Raw genomic sequence first — 20,530 nt, forward strand, 5'->3', positions numbered from 1 at the left:
CAGGGTCGCTATGAGTAGGAACCGACTACACGGCACATAACAATAACAATAAATATGCTCTGGTAGCGTAATGGTTACAAATTGGGCTGCTAATCTCAAGGTCAGCAGTTCGAAACTACCAGCTGTTCTGTGGGAGACAGATGAGGCTTTCTGCTCCCGTAAAGATTTACAGCCTTGGAAACCCAGTACAGGGTTGCTATGGGTTGGAATCGACTCAACAGCACTTAACAATAACAATAACAACACATCACTTCTATTTTAAAAGTCTGTACTGAGGGTGAACAAAGACTGAGCTAAGTGCTTTGCCGACATCTCCTCTAGTTTTCTGAAGATATTGTCCTTAGCAGCAGGCATTATTATTCAGTTCATTTTGAACAGGGGGAATTGAGGCTCAGAGGAACTAGGAGAACTGCTCAGGTCCCTGAAGAGTCCAGTGCCTTCAACCCCTCAGTGTCAGATGCTTAGGATTTTCCTGCCTGAAAGCCCTTCTTTGTCAGTATCACACACCTGGTGTCCTAGGCCAGGTTTTCTAGAGAAGCAAAGTCAGGGAAACATATATGTATGTATAAAGAGAGAAGTTTATTATCAAGGAAATGGCTTACAATTTCAGAGTTCCAGATCCCCAGCAGAAGACAGAGGAAGAGTCCCTCCCATGTGTCTATTATATATTGGAAGCAAGCCACACCCCCAAGAAAGCATCACTTCAATTGATTGGCTACTCATAACCACTCATCATAGAGTTAAATATGCCTATATTAGGTTTCATCACAATGGGAATAAGCACATCTCAACTGCTAAACCTCTAGAAATCCTGGCCTAGTCAAGTTAACACAGAACCCTAACCATTACACCTGGTTAGAGTCGGCTTACTTTGGTTGGTGGTAGTATTATGAGGACTGGAATCCTCATCATCCCCTTGACAAAGGCTTTCTTTTTCTTTCCCTCATTCCCAGTCACCTTATCATTACCTCATACCTTCCTGACTGCCACAGGTCCAACTTGGAAGCCATGTGACTGTACCATCTGCTCCCCTAAGCCACTAGACCCCAGCTCATTGCTCCAAAGACACTGCTGGATCCTGTCACACACCCAAAAGTTGTGCTCTGCCACTAACTAGCTGTGTTAGTCTGGGAAAGTCCTCAGATCCTTCGACAGTTTTAACAGACATAATAATCCCAACTCTATTTCCAGAAGAAAACGGAAGTGAAGATCCAATGAGACTGCAAAAATGGCTTTAAGGCCACTTCTTATGCTAGGAACAGCCCTAGATGCAATTTCATCCAATTTGTCCAAAATGTTATAAAACTGAATCATCCTTTTGTGTATATAAATTTAATGCCATATTTTCCTTCAAAATATCCCCCTCTTGGGAGAGAAAGGAATAGCCAGAAATATCACCAGAGAAAGCTTATAAGTCTGTCTTATGCCTATAACTGATTGGAATACCTAAAATGGGGCTACAACTTGCCCAATGAAGGAGGCTTCCTGTGAAACTTCTGCATTACATAAAAAAAGAAAAAAAGAAGAAAAAAAAAGACTATAGGTGGAATCCTGAACCCCATTCAGAATCTTCTGAGGTGAGAAATTTCCACTGGAAAGGACAATCAGACCAACCTGGAACAGCCAGAAGAATAGAACATACCTCTTGAAAGAAAAACTGACAGGAAAAAAAAACAAAACAATAACGGCAGTCCAAATAACTACTACAAGAACAAGCAAGTTGCTCGCCCAGGAGACATCAAGGCAAGCAGTTGGGTGCCCTCAGTGCAAACCCCCTTCTAAGACTAATAAGATTCAAGGGGAATACATGAACAGACACATGCTGACTGGTGGCCACATTGGTCACTGATAAGGGGAAGTGAGGGAAAAACAGCAATGAAGTTGCGAGCTAAGTCCAACCACATTCAATACACTCCTGTGAACCTGGGTGGAAACCTGGTTGGCCAGCAGTTTGGCAAGACCTGGGAAGTCCTGGGCCCAGAGTCAGTGACATAGCCACAGAGAACTAGAGTGGAAAATGAAGAGTCCAACTGATAAGAAAGGGCATATGCATAAGAACACCCACACCAGCAGATAATACCCACCTGACCTGGCTTCAATGACTGGATGATCAGAGCTCAACTAGAAGAAGAAAGAAGAGGGAAAAAAAAGTAATCTGATACAATTTGATGAACTTGACCTACACCTATAGATGCAGGAGCTCAAAAGAGGGAACAAATCTTTACAGTGAGGATCATTCCCACCTCCTCAATACTCAGGGTAGACAGGGATGGGCAACTTGGACATTGGCTACCCAAAATGGGTGGCTTGGGGGGAGGGGGGGCTACAAAGGCAAGAAGTGACTGGCTTATAAGCTTTCAAGAGGGAGCCTAGACCCAGAGGCCGTGGAGGAAGGTAGACTCTCCACTGAGTAGTATGCAATCTGTCTGGGTGGGGCTGATGAAAAGAGATGGGGATAGCACTCATGCGGTACAATAGTGAATAATTACTATCAGGACTGACAGTGAGTGTTGGAAATGTAGACGTTTTGTAGCAAAAGGAAGGAAGTGGTTGGCTTTGCAGGGCAGGACTGGCAGCCCCTGGGACCATCAAAGAATAAGAGCAGAATGCGGGACCCTACCCAGAGAAACAGTGATACCAGAGATGAAGGCAGAAAGAATGACATGGAGATATGGAGTGGCTGGGAATTCTAGACCCAGACAGAGAGTGGGGCCATGTGTTGACAACCAGGGGGCAGGCTTGCAGGGTATACCCTTTGGTTGGTTGATGATGCATGGAGGGGATTGTAACCATGGCAATGCAATGATATACGATAGGATGAATTTAAAGCTAATGTTCTCCCATGTAAACTGTCACATAATTCACAATAAAACAGTTTTGTTAAAATCCCCCTCTTCTTTGTTCCCGACAAAGAATGAAAGTTGGTCAACCAACTCTTTCCTGCAAAACTTGAGTTGATAGTTTGTGTTCCAGGGAGGTGTGACTGTGAATTCTATTCAGTAATATGCTCTGCATTTCTTATCTGTGAAATCAGCAATAAGGACATTTTAATAGAGAATCATATTTTTAATACCCAAACATCATGTTCAATTAATCTAAGTTCCTAGGTTATGTCATCTGGTGACAATTCACTGAGGTAGCTAAAGAAAAAAATAGAGGTTTTGAATCCATAAAGCAGCGAAGACACTGGTTCCTGGGCTGATGTGGATCAAAATAATGACAAAAACATCAATGTTTTCCTTTTACTTATAAAACAGAAACACCCATGAAATGAAATAAGATAGGATGAACATAAAAAAGGAGAAGCAGAAAAGAAAGCCCCTGCCAACCTGAACAGCTTATCACCAAACCATTAAATGAGAGAGAAAGAAAAAAAGAAGAATGAAGTCCTTGACAACTTCAACCTTTTCTCTGTTGATACGAATGTTGTGTATTGGTTCAGAGGTGAGGATTTTTGTTTTCTTTACATTGAGATGCAATGGTCTTGGATCTTTATCTGTAAATATTTTAAATCCTATTCACTTTCAGCAAGCAAGGTTGTATCATATGCATATTGCAGGTTGTTAATAAGTCTTCCTCCAATCCTGATGCCACATTTTTCTTCATATAACCCAGCTTCTTGGATGATTTGCTCAGCATACAGGTTGAAATAAGTGTGGTGGAAGAATACAACTCTGTCGCACACCTTTCTTAATTTTAAACCATTCAGTGTTCCATGTTCTGTTTGAACAACTGCCTCTTGGTCCAGGTACAGATTCCTCATGAGCACAATTAAGTGTTCTAGAATAATCATACTTCACAATGTTGTCCTTAGCTTGTAATGATCCACACAATCGAAAGACTCTGCATAATCAATAAAGCACAGGTAAATCTTAAAAAAACAAACAAACCAGAAACACCCTACTTCTTGGCCTGACTTTTATAGCTCACTTCCAACCTTAGCCTACCTTTTCCACCTGAAGTTAGTTTTTTCCTACATGAATGAAGCATTTGCCCAGATACTATGGATTATTGGCTCTCTTCAAAAAAAAAAAAAACTCTTGATTTTTTTTTCCCCCCTCAGACTTCCTCCCTCCACCCAGGATGCCTTTCTCAGTCATTCTGACCTGGTCAAATCCCACTATAATAAAATCTGCAGAAGCTAGAACCTGTGAAAGGCAGAAACCTGTCAGAGAAGGAAAATTCAACAATTTCCCACAAAATGGAGAATGATAGGAAGTGGTGTCTGCACCCTGTCAAGGGCCGATGACTGTGAACACCGGAAAAACAAGGAGGTCCTGTCAAGTTTCACTGTATTCTCCACTGAATCAATAAACCTAAACCAAACCCACTCATATCAACTCCAACTCACAGCGACCATCTAGAACACAGTAGAACTTCTCTACAGGATCCCAAGGCTGTCATCTTTCACTTTTTAAACTTTTTATTGTGAATTACGTGACGTTTACAGAGCAGATTATCAGCTTTATATTCAACCATTTATACATATTTGTTTCATTTTTTTGAATGGAATTTCCTCAACGTAACATCACTTATCCCACTTGCTCGCTGTGTTTCCTGTTGCCATTCCTTCTTCTTTCCTAACCCTTCTGAACATTTTCTTTGGGGAAATGTCACCCTTTTGATCTGGAACGGTTGATTATTCTAAGGTGTGTGAACCTCACTAGTGTTAGTGTTTCCCTTGTATTGTTGTTGTTAAGTGCCATGGAGTCAATTCCAACTCATAACAACCCTGTATAGGTTTCCAAGGAGTGGCTGGTGAGCTTGAACCACCAACCTTGCAGTTCAAGCCAAGCTTGCAATCCAGCACATTAACCTACAGTACCACACCAGAACTCCTTTCCTTGCATACCTACCTAGCTAATATTTGGCTGAAAATTGAGTCATAAGGTTGAATTCAGTTCCAGACCTGAAAGCTGACCACCGGCCATAATCTTGGGAGTTTCACCAGTCTAGTAAGCACAGTCTTTTTTCTTTTTTTCTCTTTTTATAGTTTTGAGTTTTGTTCCACATTTTTCTCCCACTGTACCCAGGACCTTCTAAGGTGATCTTCTTCAGAGCAGTTGGTAGTAATAGCTGGATACCATCTAGCTCTTCTGGTCAGAGTCCTGGAGACTGATGCTCACGTGATCCGTTAGCCCACTGGACTAATTGTTTCCAAGTATCTTCAATTTTCATCACTCTTCTTTCTTCTAGACAAGGAGAGACCTTAGGTGTCTGCTTTCAAGCTTACGCAAGCATAAGGGGCTTCTTACAACCCCAGTGACCACTTACCAAACAAAGTAGGATGCAGAACACTGTCTTTGTGGACTATGTTATGTCAATTGACCTTGGCGTCCTCCAAGACTATGGTCCTGAGCCCCCAAGCCCAGCGACTCATTCAATTAAGGGTTTCATGTCTAAGAAGTTTTCATAGCTTTGCCCCCTGTACACTCTGCCACATTCATGGATATGTTTGCACCAAGGCTGTAATCTTTATGGAGGCTGGCTGCCACCATCTTTCCTCCTCAGAGCAACTGCTGAGTTCAAACGTCTAACCTTTTGATTAGCAGTTAAGTCCTTAATCTGCACCACAGGGACCCAAACAAGCAGGAGAAAAGTGGTGAAACCACACCCTGTCAAAGGTTCAAAACTAACAAAACCCAGAAAAACAAGGCAGTATTGTTGAGTCTGGTGGCTCCATAGGATAAGCACTGGGCTGCGATTTATAAAGTCAGCAGGTCAAGCCCACCAATCACTCTGTCAGAGAAAGATGAGGTTTTCTGCTCCCTCAAAGATTTACAAGCTTCAGAAACCCTATACAAGGTTGCTAGAGTTGGTACCAACTTAACAGCACTCAAGAACAACAACAACAATCGTTGAGCTCCAGCTCTCACAGGCCTCACTGTACACTTCCTCTTGACTTATCGATATGGTTAGGTTCCAAACACCAGATCATCATGTGAAAATCAGCACTATATGAAAAGTGAGGATAATCACATCAGATCACAGTATAGAGGATGGCTGATCATTGCATATCTGCCAATTGACATCATGACGTAAATGCCAAACTACTGAGAATCAAGGCCCCGTCCAGTTGACACATGGCACATACCTTAACCATCACAGCCAGCTTTACTCTTGCCTCATCCCTTACTGTTCATTACTGCCAGACATATGCCATTGACGTGCAAAATAGTTGAATAGTAGATTCATAAATGTTGAATAAATAACAAGATAGCTGTTAATGGAGGAGTAGATGTAATTCAAACCTTCACCTCTTCCATGAAATTTTCCCTGAACACCCCAGCGTGAAACGTGCTAACTCAGTTGTGCTGATCCTTCTAGTCTTACCTTGACTAGCACCTCTTCCTACACATATTTTAATGTTTGGCTCCTCGTTCTGCCTGTACAGCTCAGAGCTGGTTTGTAGCATTTTACATATGTTGTTGTTGTTGTTGTTAAGTGCCATCGAGTCGGGTCCGACCCATAGCGACCCTGTACAGGGTTTCCGAGGGTGTAAATCTTTACGGGAGTAGAAAGCCTCATCTTTCTCCCGCGGAGCAGCTGATAGTTTCGAACCGCTGACCTTAAGGTTCACAGCCCGATTCGTAACCATTACATATAGTTGTTGTTAAGTATGGTTGAGTCGTTTCTGACACATAGTGACCGTGTACAGGGTTTCTATGGAGCAGCCGGTGGGTTTGAACTGCCGACCTGTGGTTCACAGTCCAGAGTTGATCCTACAGCGCCACACATTTGATACTTCAACTTAACCCACATGCTTTCAAACTACTGTGATCAAAAGAAAGATTCCTCATGCATAAAGCCCTGGAACTGTAGAAATCACTCCCATCAAATATTTTTGGCTAAAAAGGAAGACGTGTCTTCCCAGTAGAAACTGTATCTGAGAATGTGTGTTTGGGTACAGAAAGTAGAGAGAGGCTTGTTAATTTTAAAGCCACATAACATGTTTGGCTAACACTGTGACTCCATTTGTGTGTTTCAACCACGTAAAATGCACCCTGGGATTCTGGCTTGAGAAAAATAACCATATAAGGAGAAAACAAGGCATTCCCTATAGCTGCCCTTGTTAAACACTCTATGATTTAACTCTCTGCTCCAGACAGAGCCAAACCCCTGCACTTTACAACTGCAAACAATCAGATTCCTGGGAGGAGCTCAGCGTGTGACCTGCACCATTGGGCACCAACGATCACAAACAAAAGCTGACAGGTCACACACAGGGCAGCATGACCAAAGCGTTTCTCTCAGCGGTAGGCCATCCCAGCCGGAACAAGCCCGGAGATGAGCTGTAGACAACTCTAAAGGCGCATCAAGAATGCAGGAGACCGGGGTCTACCTTCACCATCCAGGGCACGGTCCGTACAAATGCAGAATCCTGCCATGAAAGGGGGTTCAGACAGGGAAAGGGAGATCAAGATAAGAAAAGAGGGGCTCCCAGAGCAGCAACCTAGGCAAGATCAGATCCTCTTTGAGCTGACATCCAGCACAGTTCCCCTGGTCTTCTTCTCCAATATGTATCCAGCTGGGGGCCCTTTGCTCTGTCCAGTGGAGCAATTACAGAGCGAGGGCTAACACAGAACCCTACTGGCCCCCACCTCCAATTCCTTCATCTTGATTGCTATTAATAGTAACTCTGAGAGGTATAGTTTTCTAGATGGTAAAACTGAGGTTCTGAAACAATCCAATGCCCCACACATGTGATGTGGATTATTCCATAACTTAAAATAATGCTTTTAGACTGTGGTAGACATTGCTCATTTTTTATGTTATCTAGTCAAATCTCTTTCCTTCTGGCCATGGAATGCCCTACACACACAACACATAGCTAAGGAGCAAGGAAGATGACTGCTTAGCTGGCGACAATCCCTGCAGCTCAGACTCCCAGACTCCCCTGCAGCTCAGAGTGGTCATGTGACCACAGCACATGGACAGGAAAAGCACATGAATGGAAGTGATGGGTGCAACTTGTGAGTCACATCTTTACAAAGGAGCAGCTTACCTTTCCCATAGACTGGCGTGTAGCTGTGAGAATGAAGATGAGGACAATACTTACAGGCAGTGGAGCAACCAAACAGGAAGAAGTCAGAAGACCTGATGGAGCATTACCACCTCCCTGCCCAGCAGTACCTGTCTCTGTCTACACTGTTGAGTGAGCTGCTATATTTTTCTGTATTTGTGACAGCAGTTTAGCTTGACCCCTAACTAATACGTGTAACTTTTTGCTGCCTCCTCTGTGTGCTAAAAGTCATGGGACTACACCGGCTTGCATTAATTTATAATGCAGAGGGGAAAGGTATAGCCAAGTTGTATAATAGTCAGCAGTATTCACAAGGTAAAATTACCGCTTACCTGAGTTTTGAGTGGAATAGGCCTCATCCACGTAAGAGAGTCCTATATAAAATTGGAGTGAAGGTCAAAGAATCTGGCTCCATTTGCCCATAAAAAAAATCCAGAGGAAATTTTGCCTTCATAAATAAATTTCAGAAAATAGGTCCCTGAATTCCATTGAGAATGTCAGGATGGCTGTGTGGTCTACAGCACCAGACCAAACTCTTGAGTCCCTTCCTTAGGATTCCTGGTCTCCACATAGAGAAGTGAGTTCAAATCCAACTCCTGACAAGGTTAAACTTCAGAAGCCCAATGACTCTGTAGCATAAGCACTAGATTTCTGTTCAAGCCTCATCAAGCAAAGATTTACAGCCTCAGGAACCCTATCCCAGGTCACTGTGATTTAGGAGCAATTCCATAGCATTTAAATATACTGAGCTGAAACTAAAGACACTACTTAAATAATTAGTATCATTCCTAAACTGACTCATTCAAATCTTTTGTCCTACAATTTTCTTTTTTAATTTGCTTTATCTGAGCGAGATGTGTTAAAAAGATCCTACTATGGAGTCCTGGTGTGGCACTATAGGATGAGCACTGGATTTCTAACTGCAAGGTCAGTGGTTCAAACCCACCAGCCACTTATCAGAAATCTTATACGGGGTTGCTACTGACTCAGCAACACTTAACAACAACAACATGATTGTATGTTTGGCCATCCCTTTGAGAAATTCTATTTTTGCTTTTGACTTTAGGCTATGTTAGATGTAGCACTATAGTAAAAGCATGGGACCCAAAGGTCAGTTTGAACCACAAGATCAAGACCGGCGGTTCAAACTCGCCAGCCACTCCTTGGAAAGCCTATTATTATTGTTAATAATATCTATTGTTAGGTAGCATTGAGTCGGCACCAACTCATAGCAACCCTGAACACAACAGAACAAAACACTGCCCAGTCATGTGCGAACCTCTGAGCCCATTGCTGCCGCCACTGTGCTAATCCATCTAGTTGGGGGTCTTGCTCTTTTTCTCCAACCCTCCACTTTACCAAACATGATATCCTTCTCCATGGACTGGTCCCTCCTGATAATATGTCCAAAGTATGAGAGACGAAGCTGGCCATCCTGGCTTCCAGGGAGCATTTTGGCTGCACTTCTTCAATCACAGACTGGTTTGTTCTTTTGGCAGTCCATGGTACTTTTAATATCTCCTCCAACACAATAACTCAGATGCATCAATTCTACTATGAAGTTTCCTTATTCTCTGTCCAACTTTCACATGCATATGAGGTTATTGAAAATATAGCTTGGATCAGGCTCACCTTAGTCCTCAAGCTGACATCTTTGCTCTTTAACACTTTAAAGAGGTCTTGTGCAGTAGATTTGCCTAATGCAATATGTCGCTTAATTTCTTGACTGCTGCTTCCTTGAGTGTTTATGGTTGACCCAAGCAACATGATGTCTTTGATAACTTCAATCTTTTCTCCATTTACAGGGGTGTTTTTATTGCTCCAGTGATGAGGATTTTGGTTTTCTTACATAGGGATGCAACACATACTGAAGGCTGTGGACTTCCCTTTCAACATGCAAAGTTGCATCCTATGCATATTGTAGGTTGTTAATAAATCTTCCTCCAATCCTGATGCCACATTTTTCTGCATATAACCTAGCTTCTAGGATTATTTGCTCAGCATACAGACTGAAGAAGTATGGTGAAAGAAAACAACCCTAGAGCAAATATTTTTTATTTTTAAACCATAAGGTGTTCCCTTGTTCTTTCCAAGCAACTGCCTATTGGTCTATGTACAGGTTCCTCAATTAATGAGCACAATGAAGTGTTCAGAATACTCACTCTATGCAGTGTTGTCTGTAGCTTGTCATAATCAACACAATTGAAAACTTTTGCATATTCAATAAAGCATAGGTAAATATCTTTCTGGTATCCTCTGCTTTCAGCTAAGAGCCATCTGATGTCAGCAATGATATCCCTTGTTCCATGTCCTCTTCTGAATCCAGCTTGAACCTCTGGAAGTCCTCTGTCAATGTATGGTTGCAGCCTTTTTTGCACTATCATTAGCAAGATTTTACTTGCATACAATATTAATGATATTGTCCGATGATTTCTGTATCCATTCCGTTGGGTCACCTCTCTTTGGAATGGACACAAATACGGATGTCTTCCATTTAATTGTAGAGGTAGATGTCTTCCAGTTAATTGTAGAGGTAGATGTCTTCCAGTTAATTGTAGAGGTAGATGTCTTCCAAATCAGTTTGTTGAAAGATTTCAATTTGGATTCCTTCAATTCCTGGTGCCTTGTTCTTTGCCAATGCCTCCAATGCACCTTGAAGATCTTCCTTCTGTATCACTGGCTCTTGTTCATATGCTATCTCTTGAGATAACTGAACATTGACGATTTCTTTTGGGTACAGTGACTCTGTATTCCTTCCATTTTCTTTGGCTGCTTTCTGCATTGTTCAATATTGTGCCCATAGAGTCCTTCAATATTGCAAATTGAGGCTTGATTTTTTTCTTCAATTCCCCCAGCTTGAGAAATGCTGAGCGTGTTCTTCCCTTTTGGTTTTCTGACTCCAGATCTTTGCACATTTCATTGTAACATTTGACTTTGTCTTCTCGAACTGACCTTTGAAATTTTCTGTTCAGCTCTTGTACCTCTTCAATTCTTCCATTTGCTTTAGCATCTCTATGCTGGAGAGCAAGTTTCAGTGTCTCTTTTGACATCCATTTTGATCTTTTCCTTCTATCTTGTCTTCTTAATGACTTTTTGTTTTTTTCTTGCATGATGTTCTTGATGTCATCCCACAACTCTTCTTGTCTTCGGTCTTTAGTGTTTAATTCATCAAATCTGTTCTTCAGATGCTTTCTAAGTTCAGGTGGGATGTGTTCAAGGTCATATTTTGGCTCTCATGAACTTGTTTACATTTTCTTCATCTTCATCCTAAAATTACAGATGAGCCATTGATGATGGCCTGTTCCACAGTCTGCCCCTTGTCTTGTTTTGGCTGATGATATGGAGCTTTTCCGCCGTCTCTTTCCTCAGATGTAGTCAGTTTGATTTCTGTGTATACCATTTGGTGAGGTCCATGTGTATAATCTTCTCTTATGTTGTCTAAAGAAGGTATTTGAAATGAACAAATCATTGGTTTTGCAGAATTTTATCATGTGATCTCCAGCAGCATTTCTATCACCAAGGCCATATTTTCCAACTACTGATCCTTCTTCTTTGTTTCCAACCTTTGCATTTCAATCACCAGTAATGATCAATACATCTTGACTGAATGTTTGATCAATTTCTGATTGAAGAAGTTGCTGGAATTCTTCTATTTCAGCCTTACTGGCTTTAGTGGTTGGTGTATAAATTTGAATAGTTGATTCAAATTTATTTGAATTTCTATTTGAATTTAAAATTTGAATAATATATTCAAATTTATTTTGAAACTATATAAAATAATACATTCAAAAGATTGAAGTTGTCAAGGACTTCATTCTTCTTGGATTAACTATCAACACTCATGGAATCAGGAATCAATAAATCAAACCATGTATTGCATTAGCAAATCTGCTGCACAAGAACTTTTTAAAGTGTTAAAGAGCAAAGATGTCAACTTGAGGACTAAGGTGCACCTGACCCAAGCCATGGTATTTTCAATAACCTCATACATATGTGAAAGCTGGACAGTGAATAAGGAAGACCGTAGAAGAATTGATGCTTTTGAGTTATGGTGTTGGAGGAGAATAATGAAACCAATAGATCCATTTTGGAAGAAGTGCAGCCAGAATGTTCCTTAGAGGCCAAGATGGCCAAACTTCGTCTCTCATACTTCGGATATATTGTCAGGGGGGACCAGTCGCTGGAGAAGGCTATCATGTTTGGTAAGGTGGAGGGTCAGAGAAAAAGAGAAAGACCCCCAGCGAGATGGACTGGCAAAGTTGGGCAGCATCAATGGACTCAAGCGTGACAACAATTGTGAGGTTGGCCCCAGGACTAGGCAGCGTTTCATCCTGTTGTGTTTAGGGTTGCTATGAGTCGGTACCATCTCAATGGCACCTAACAACATAGGTGTGGTGCTGTGGGTTAATGCGCTGGACTGCAAAAAGTCGGTTTGAACACCAGATTAATGGTTCAAGCTCACCAGGTGCTCCTTGGAAATCCTATACATGGTTGCTATGAATCGCAACCCACTCAACAGCACTCAACACCACCAATAAATAGCTATAGGTATAGAGATGGAGATGGAGTCCTGGTATTACACTGTAGGATAAGCACTCAACCATAAGGCCAATTTGAAATACAAGGTCGACAGTTCAAACTCACCAGCCACTCCTACAGTATCACTATGGGTCAGAATCATCTCAATGGCACTTAACAATAAAATAGATATGGAGGTACATACACACTAGAGGGCTTCAAAACATTCATAGAAAATTTCTACTATCTTTTAATTGTAGATAGATAAATAGATTAGATAGATATAGATAAAATCTAAAGTTTTAGATTATTTATTTATATGTTTTAAGTTTTTCAAGGTTGAGCTCATATTCAGCAGGGATTCTGTGTGGCCTGGCTCGATAGACAAGTTGCATGCTTGGTACAGGATTCTAGGACCTGATGACATAGAGTCACAGTTTATGGTAATATCACATCTGAGATACTCCTGGGCCAGTATATTATATAAATTTATAGAATTTATATATTATAAATTCAATGTATCAGGCTGTGTGTTCAGAGCTCTTGATTCATGGTTGAGAGACACTTTTTTCTACTGAGACCCCTGATTAAGACAGACAAATCCCTGTTTCCTCCCCATGCTGAGGCTTTCCTGGCAGTGACTGCACTTAGCCCATCACGGAGGCACCAAAGTGGAGATCTCAACATTAACAACTATTCGCCATTCCAGTCCAAGTTCCCAAGATTACTAGTGTCATCTCTGTGCTTCTGACTAAATATGAGTGACTCACCTTGGTAAGGAATCCGTGCCTAATGCAAACAGGGTCTAGTATTACTTATGGAATTACCCTTTGGAATATAGAGAAAGAACTTCTCAAACAAGAGAGGGTATAAGATCTGGGGGGTTAATGGTTATTGGAAAAAAAAGCACCTTTGTCCTTGATAACTTTGTTCAGCATCTCTCTTGTCTAGAGCACTCTCCTCGGTGATTGTATACCCCTACTGTGGGCATGAAAATCTCAGCACTAAGAGTCTGAGATGCTGCAACCAGTGAGGACTCGAAAGTGCCTCACAAGAAAGAACAAGGTGGCTCTTTTGAATTCCAACCCCAATAAAGCCTTACACATGGGTGTTTGTGTTCCAGCTCATTCCATGTCACATTTATGGTGCCAAATCCCAGGAGGGACTTTGCTGGGACCTGCAACGATCCCCCACTCTCAGGTTGATCCACCTCCTGGCTGTCCCTCCTGAATCTGCCGACCAAACACCCACCCAGGGACCCTCACCCATTGCCATTGCCGACTTTTACAACCACACACCAGTCAACAATCTCAGGTACTGTCCAAACTCAAACTCACTGGCATCCCAGAGGAATAAATGCATGACTCCTGCCTAGTCAACAGCTTTTCCTGCTTTCTCGACCAGGTGGGCCAGGACCTCCAGTGGTTCTTTCCAAAGGCTAATGCTCCTGACGCTATCCTATTCTGGATCAAAGAACTAGTTCTCCAGGGCACTGTCTCTGATTTCTCACCAGAAGAAATCTCTCTGCTGATAGTCTTTGTCCTCTGCTGGCTAGCCCTACCTCCACATGCTCCCTTATACATACCTCCATGTGAAGTTGCCACCCGGCCTTCCTCACCCCCTTTGGGGCACTATCTATTATCCTTGCAGTAGGCCTTTTCACTGACTCACCCCAAGTGGCTTTGCCATTCTTTAATATTCTTTGCCTTACTCTTTCTCCTCATAGTGGAACTTATCATCATCCCAGTATGCTGTCCGTACTCTTTATCTCAACCTTGATGATCAGATCATGCCTTAGCCAAAATGGCAAAACATGCTCAACCCCTCATACAGTCACTGATTGCTCCAGTGTCCTGACCTTTATGCACTCTGCCTGCTCTCTGGGACAAACACCTGTCACCAAGCAGTTTTGCGGAATCAGTATGGTACCTATCCAAACTCTCTAACTGCATGGCTTCCGAATCCACAGCTTGCAAAAGGTGGTGCAACAAGCCTGTCCACTGGACATATCGAACCCAAATAAGGATGTCAGATGGGGGGGGGGAGGGAGGTAGCAGATGCAGCAAGGAAAAAGATCAGTGTAAAAGCCACAAAGAACCTCACACAAGGCTGGGCCCAGCATATAAAGGGCTACGAACGTGGCTAGATCCTGACAGCATCTGCCAACTCCATCACATACTTATCGCTGAAATAGGAACTATATTCAATAAAACCTAATGCTGGGTTTGTTTGCCCTATAGGGACCTGGGGTACTCAGCCGTTCCCGCTGACCTAGTCCCTAAATCATATCCTAATACAACCACCATACAGTATACAGGACCTCTCCTCATGGAGATTGGCCTCAGTAATTCCGCCAACCTCACCTGCATTCATAACAATAACATCACTAACAATTCCTCCCTCTCCCTTCCAAACTCCTGGTGCACTGACATAACAAAGGTAAGCAACCCAACATGTGGGTCGAAAGGAATATTTTTATTATGTGGAAAAGAAATTTTCAAATGCCTACCTGCACAACACCTGTGTGGTCTCACTTATTTAATTGCTGAGGCCCGAATCTTAACCCCTTCTGATATGGATGCCATATTCTTCCCTTCTCATCGTACTCAAAGAGCAAAAGAGGTAGCCATGGGAATAGGAACATCCATACGTCTATTCCAAAGATTATCAGAAGCCCTGAACGGGGACATGGAGAGGGTAGCAGACACCCTCCTTGCCTTACAAAATCAAGTTACCTCACTAGCTGAAGTAGTCCTCCAAAACTGACATGGTTTAGACCTCCTCACCACCAAGAAAGGAGAAATATGCCAGACCCTAGGTGAGGAATGCTGTTATTTTGTCAATGGGTCTGACATAATCCTCAGCAAGGTAAAAGAATTAAAGGACAGAATTCACACTAGGCAATCAGAAACAGCCAACCATGGTTGGACCCTAATGTTCTTCTGGTGGCCTTGGCTCCTCCCCTTCCTAGGGCCATTAACTATAATCCTCCTGATACTGTTATTTGGCCCCTGCCTATTTCGCTGTCTTCAAATTTTTCTTCAGGAACACATGAAGGCCTTCACAAACCAGACGGTGGGCAAATTCCTCATGGCTGGATACCAACCACTATCAAGCAACAGGACCAGCCAGCCAGAAGAAGATGCCAGATACATAGTTCCCTCCTATTCGTCCCCTTCCAGCAGGAAGCAACTCCAGGAGAAATGACCTCTGCCCCTGTACCCATAACAACAAAAGGCTGGAAATGATAGAGTCCCTCATCCACATGCATAATAAAATGGCTGTTTGCCATGCTTTCTCTTTCCCTACCAGCACATCAAAAAAAAAAAAAAAGAACAAGGTAAGCATGTTCATGGTCAAGTAAGCAGTGGAATTGGCTTTCATCTCAGATCAAATTTGGTAGCTACTCTTAAGGTCAGAATGCAATGGACTAAGCCAGCAAACAGAATATGTTCCAAAAGAGACAGAGGACTGGCAAGGCCACACAGAGAGAAAGATAAATCTTTCTTTAAGAAATAAGAAACTGAGGCAGACAGCAAAGAATATTAGTGGGAAATCAACCTCTTTTATAAATCATCAAAAGATTCTACTTGAAGTGGACTTTGAATTAGCACAGATATCAAGAAAGAAAGTGCCACATGGGAATGACATCCCACGCAGACATCACAGCATGGGAATATCTGTGAGTTTGGGTGTTAATATGAAGTTAAGGCACATCCAACAAAAGCAAAGACAATTTTCAGGCATTCCTGAATAAGCGATGGAAATAAAACAAAAACAGCACCATCAAGTTGATTGTGACTCATGGAGAGCTGGGTGGGGTAAACAATTCACAAGTTCAGCTGTTAAATGAAACGTTGGAGCTTCAAGTTCACCCAGAGGAGTCTGGAAAGAACATCTGGGAGATCTACCACTGAAAAACTTAGCCATTGAAAACCCTTGGAACACAGTTCTACTTTGACACACAGAACTTACCATAAAGGATCTGTTGTTGTTAAGTGCCATCAAGTTAAGTTCTGACTCTTAACGACCCTCTATAGGGTTTCCGAGGAGTCGCTGGTGGATTTGAACCACTGACCTCGTAGTTAACAGTCCAGTGCAGTTAACAGCATCACACCAGGATTTTGGAGCAAGAAATTTTTTAAAAATTTTTAAATAGATGGATTCATTAATTTTTTTTTTTTTAATGGCTGTGTGCTTTTTAAAAATTCTTTGGCTTTTTTTGTTTTTTTTTTAATGTCCATGTTAATTACATGTAGCTCAAGTTATCCTGTGCCTTCTACCTTTGCATTTTTGTTTGGTATTTGTTTCTGACACCTGTGTTAAAGGACTTCCTCAAATGCTATTATAAATAGACATTTGGATTTACTGAGAGCTGTAGTCAGACCTTGGCAGCTGAGAAAGCAGTTTCCCTTACAGAATCCTGATGGACCCAGGATGGCTTTTTTCTGCGTGTACTACTCATTAGATTGAGCCCCCCAGTGGTGGTGCTGGTTATGTGCTGTGGAGTCGGTTCCAACCCATAGCGACCCTGTATAGGGTTTCCCAGGCTGTCAATCTTTACAGGAGCAGAAAGCCTCATCGCTCTCCCGTGGAACTAGTGGTATCTTCAAATTTTCTTTAGAAAGGTCTTACGGTTGCCATCTGGTTGAAACTTGGAAACCAGCAGACTTGTTTTGAAGCTGTTATTTGCATATCAAGTATGCTATATTTCTACTCAAATTGAGTATTGGTGAGGGTCACTTTTATGGGAAGATTAGATCCCGCTCCCCAAGTTAACTCTTGACTCTACCATTTGGAGCCACAGAATCCAGAAACTAAAGGGAGAGTTCTACAAGTCAAAATTCTGGAGGTTAAAAACCACAGTAAGAAAAAGATGATTACACTGCCAACCCAGGCTGCAGCAAAGCTTTGTCAGGCAAAGAGAGACTCAAGACCTGTTTGGCATTTAAAGTACTCAAGCATCTGTCCCCCAAGGGTGAGACTGAAGGTTCCCTGCCTGATACCACGCATAGGAGGTATCCTTGGTAAGAGTTCAATAGAACCCAATTGTATCAGAGCCTGGGACCATCTGACACTAATAAGAATTTCCACGTTGAGCCTTGGGTTACAGTCTCTACCATAGTGCCTACAGCTGTTCTCAGATGAGACCACATGACCATGGAACAAACCTGTGAGAGAGACCTTACTTCTCACAATGGGGTCCAAGGGGCCATCTCCTGGATTACCATGTTACAAAACACTTCTCACCCGCTTACAGGTGGTGCTACTCAAGCACAAGAATGTGTGGAATGTGTCAAATGTGTGTGTCAGATGTGTGTCAAATTAGGTAGCCTCCCTCATTAAATTGGTAAATCTTTGCATCTCATTGTAAGAGTTACTCACAGACTGGCCCTTGGGAGAACCCAGCAACTTGATCACTGGGGTTCGTGTCTTGCTGCAGCTACAAGAAGGAGGTGCATGGATACTGGCCCTAGGGAGAGGTGGAGACACATCTGTTTGGGCACATGTTACATGCTTTCTGCAGGTAATGCTTCTCATGAATGCTGATGGGTGGCACATTTCCCCTCAAACAGCTTTTCTGAAAATATCTAAAATATGGGCCAAACATTCTGACTTCAATGTTTTTTTAATTTTTCAAATTTAAGCCAAGAAATTTAATTAGCTGAAATGACTGGTATGTGTCATGTATTTAAAATAAAACAAACAGAAAACAATTGCTGATGACTTGGCTCTGACTCATAGCAATCCCATGGGTATCCAAGTAGAACTGTGCTCCCATACAGTTTTCAATAGATGATTTTTCAAAAATTTCCAGGTCTTTCTTCCAAGGAGCCTCTGAGTAGACTTGAACTTCCAACCTATCACTTAGCAACTTGATTGCACTCTCCCAGAGACACTGTGGTATATCAAGCATCCAGATCTAGGGCAGCTTCAGGGTGAAATTGTCTTTCTGCTCCGCACCTCCCTCCAGCTCCCCAAGTAGTCCCGCAGATAACCTGATGGAAAACGTGTGGAACGTCTCTGGGACGAGTTTGGAAAGTAAATGAGATGTCAGGCCTATCTTCACCCCTCCTCCGATGCTGTGACTCCATGGTACCTGAGAGAGTACCTCCTGCTGGTTTCATCCAGCCTGGTACCATGGACACCAGAGTTCTTGCTCACCCAGCACCAGTCTTCCTTTGATCTGATAACATCGTCTCACTTTCCAGTGCCCTCCTCTAGCCAGTGTCCAAGAGCCATGCAAGACCAACGAGAATGGCTCTCCTGGGAACAGGAATCATGGGTGGGAACAGCACTAGGACAGACAACTTTGAAAGCTAACTAACCTGGAATCCAGGCCTCAAATTGCCTGCCCATTTACCCCTGCATGCTCCCAACTGCCCTGCTTCTCACCCCTTCCTTAGGTTTCAAGAGCTCCCTATAACCTTACAACAGACCCCATCTCCTTGCAGCAATAGGTCGTACACCCTTCCTTCCCTGCACCCCCATCTCATATGAACTAGTCGTGGAGGTGGGAAGAGAGAGAACCAGGCCTCAGGATTGTCACACTGGGCAGCCTTCCCTTCACTCCTCCCTGGAAATCTCCCCTTGGCTTCTAGCCAATGACCAGAGGCCCTTCTCCTCCCCCTGGGTTCTCAACATTGCTCTTCTGTGTTGCATGTCATCCAGGCTTGCAAGACCTCATCTATTTCAACTCTCAAGCCTCTTTTTCCTCTTGTACCAGGCTCTTTTCATCAATCTTTCATGTTAAAATAAATCTTGGTGTCTCTTTCACCACAACATTTCTAAAATGTATTCCCTTGCTCCAGCCCTCTGCCAATGTGCTCATTCCAGAGGCGGGTCCTTCCCACTTGAATGTTGGCAGCCTTCTGTCCTCTTGGCTCTCTCTCCTGCCACCTTCCTCTCTCCCAGAGAGAAAATGAGGTTTGGACTCGGGTGGGTGGAAAGCCCATCCATGCCTGCCGTGTATAACGGTCCCTCCCCGGGCCTGATGCTTCCATAGACAAAAAGGCCTTTGATAATGTTTCCCTCAAATGGCCCATTTGGCACCATTTTGTGGCTTGAGTAGCATTGGCCACGTCTCCCAGCTGGAGTGGAAGGCACGGTAACTGATGAAGGGCAAGCTCAGTCGCTGCCCTGCACAGCTGACCTTGGGAGTTGCCACATCCTCACAGAGCCAAGGGTTGTCGAGGGCATGGATCATGTTAGACTTTGTATTCCACTAAACATGGTCCACTTAACTGGATTTCATTAAAATAATAATAATAATAATTTTTAAAATAGCCCTGTTTGGCAACAGAGGATCCTACTTGTCTATCCGGAAGTAGTTACACGTTAAGAGTTCAGGGTACCCCTAGCAGCTGGGAAACACATTCTACGGGCTATCCCCAGGAGGCCCATAAGAAATTCACACCTATGATTAACTTAATTGTCATCAGATTTCCCTAAAGTCCTATACAGATTCAGTTGAGGGAGAAGCTCTTTGGCAGGGAACAAGTTGGGTTTTTAGAGAGAAATCAGAGAGCAACTGATTCAGGTCATTTAGCAGGTCTCAATAAACACTGTGACTGTAGCTAAGCCGGATTGCTGCTGACATTTACAATGAGGAGTGATCTGCTGGTGACTGTATGTACAGTCTAGCATACTATTAGATGTGTCTTTATTTTATATTTTTCTTCAATAAAATACTAAATTTACTATTCACCAGAATTTCCCGTGCTACTTAAGAGGAGATTAATAATTTAGAAGTAGCATGTCGTTCAGTAGAATGCCCACATATAAATGTAGAATATGTGTTTGTATTCCAATTGCAAAAAGTTACTTTTTAAGTGCAGAAGGAAGACCATTTTCAAATGAATGCTCTTGAATTTAAAATTTATTTAAAGCTAGGCCACTCCCACCCCACCATCAAAAAAAGAAGAGAACGTAAACAAACTTCCACAGCTAATTTCACAGTGTTAGGTGAGTTCTAGAAATGATCTTGGA

This window comes from Chrysochloris asiatica, unplaced genomic scaffold (assembly GCF_000296735.1).
Source record: "Chrysochloris asiatica unplaced genomic scaffold, ChrAsi1.0 scaffold00065, whole genome shotgun sequence".
In the NCBI taxonomy this organism is placed as follows: Eukaryota; Metazoa; Chordata; class Mammalia; order Afrosoricida; family Chrysochloridae; genus Chrysochloris; species Chrysochloris asiatica.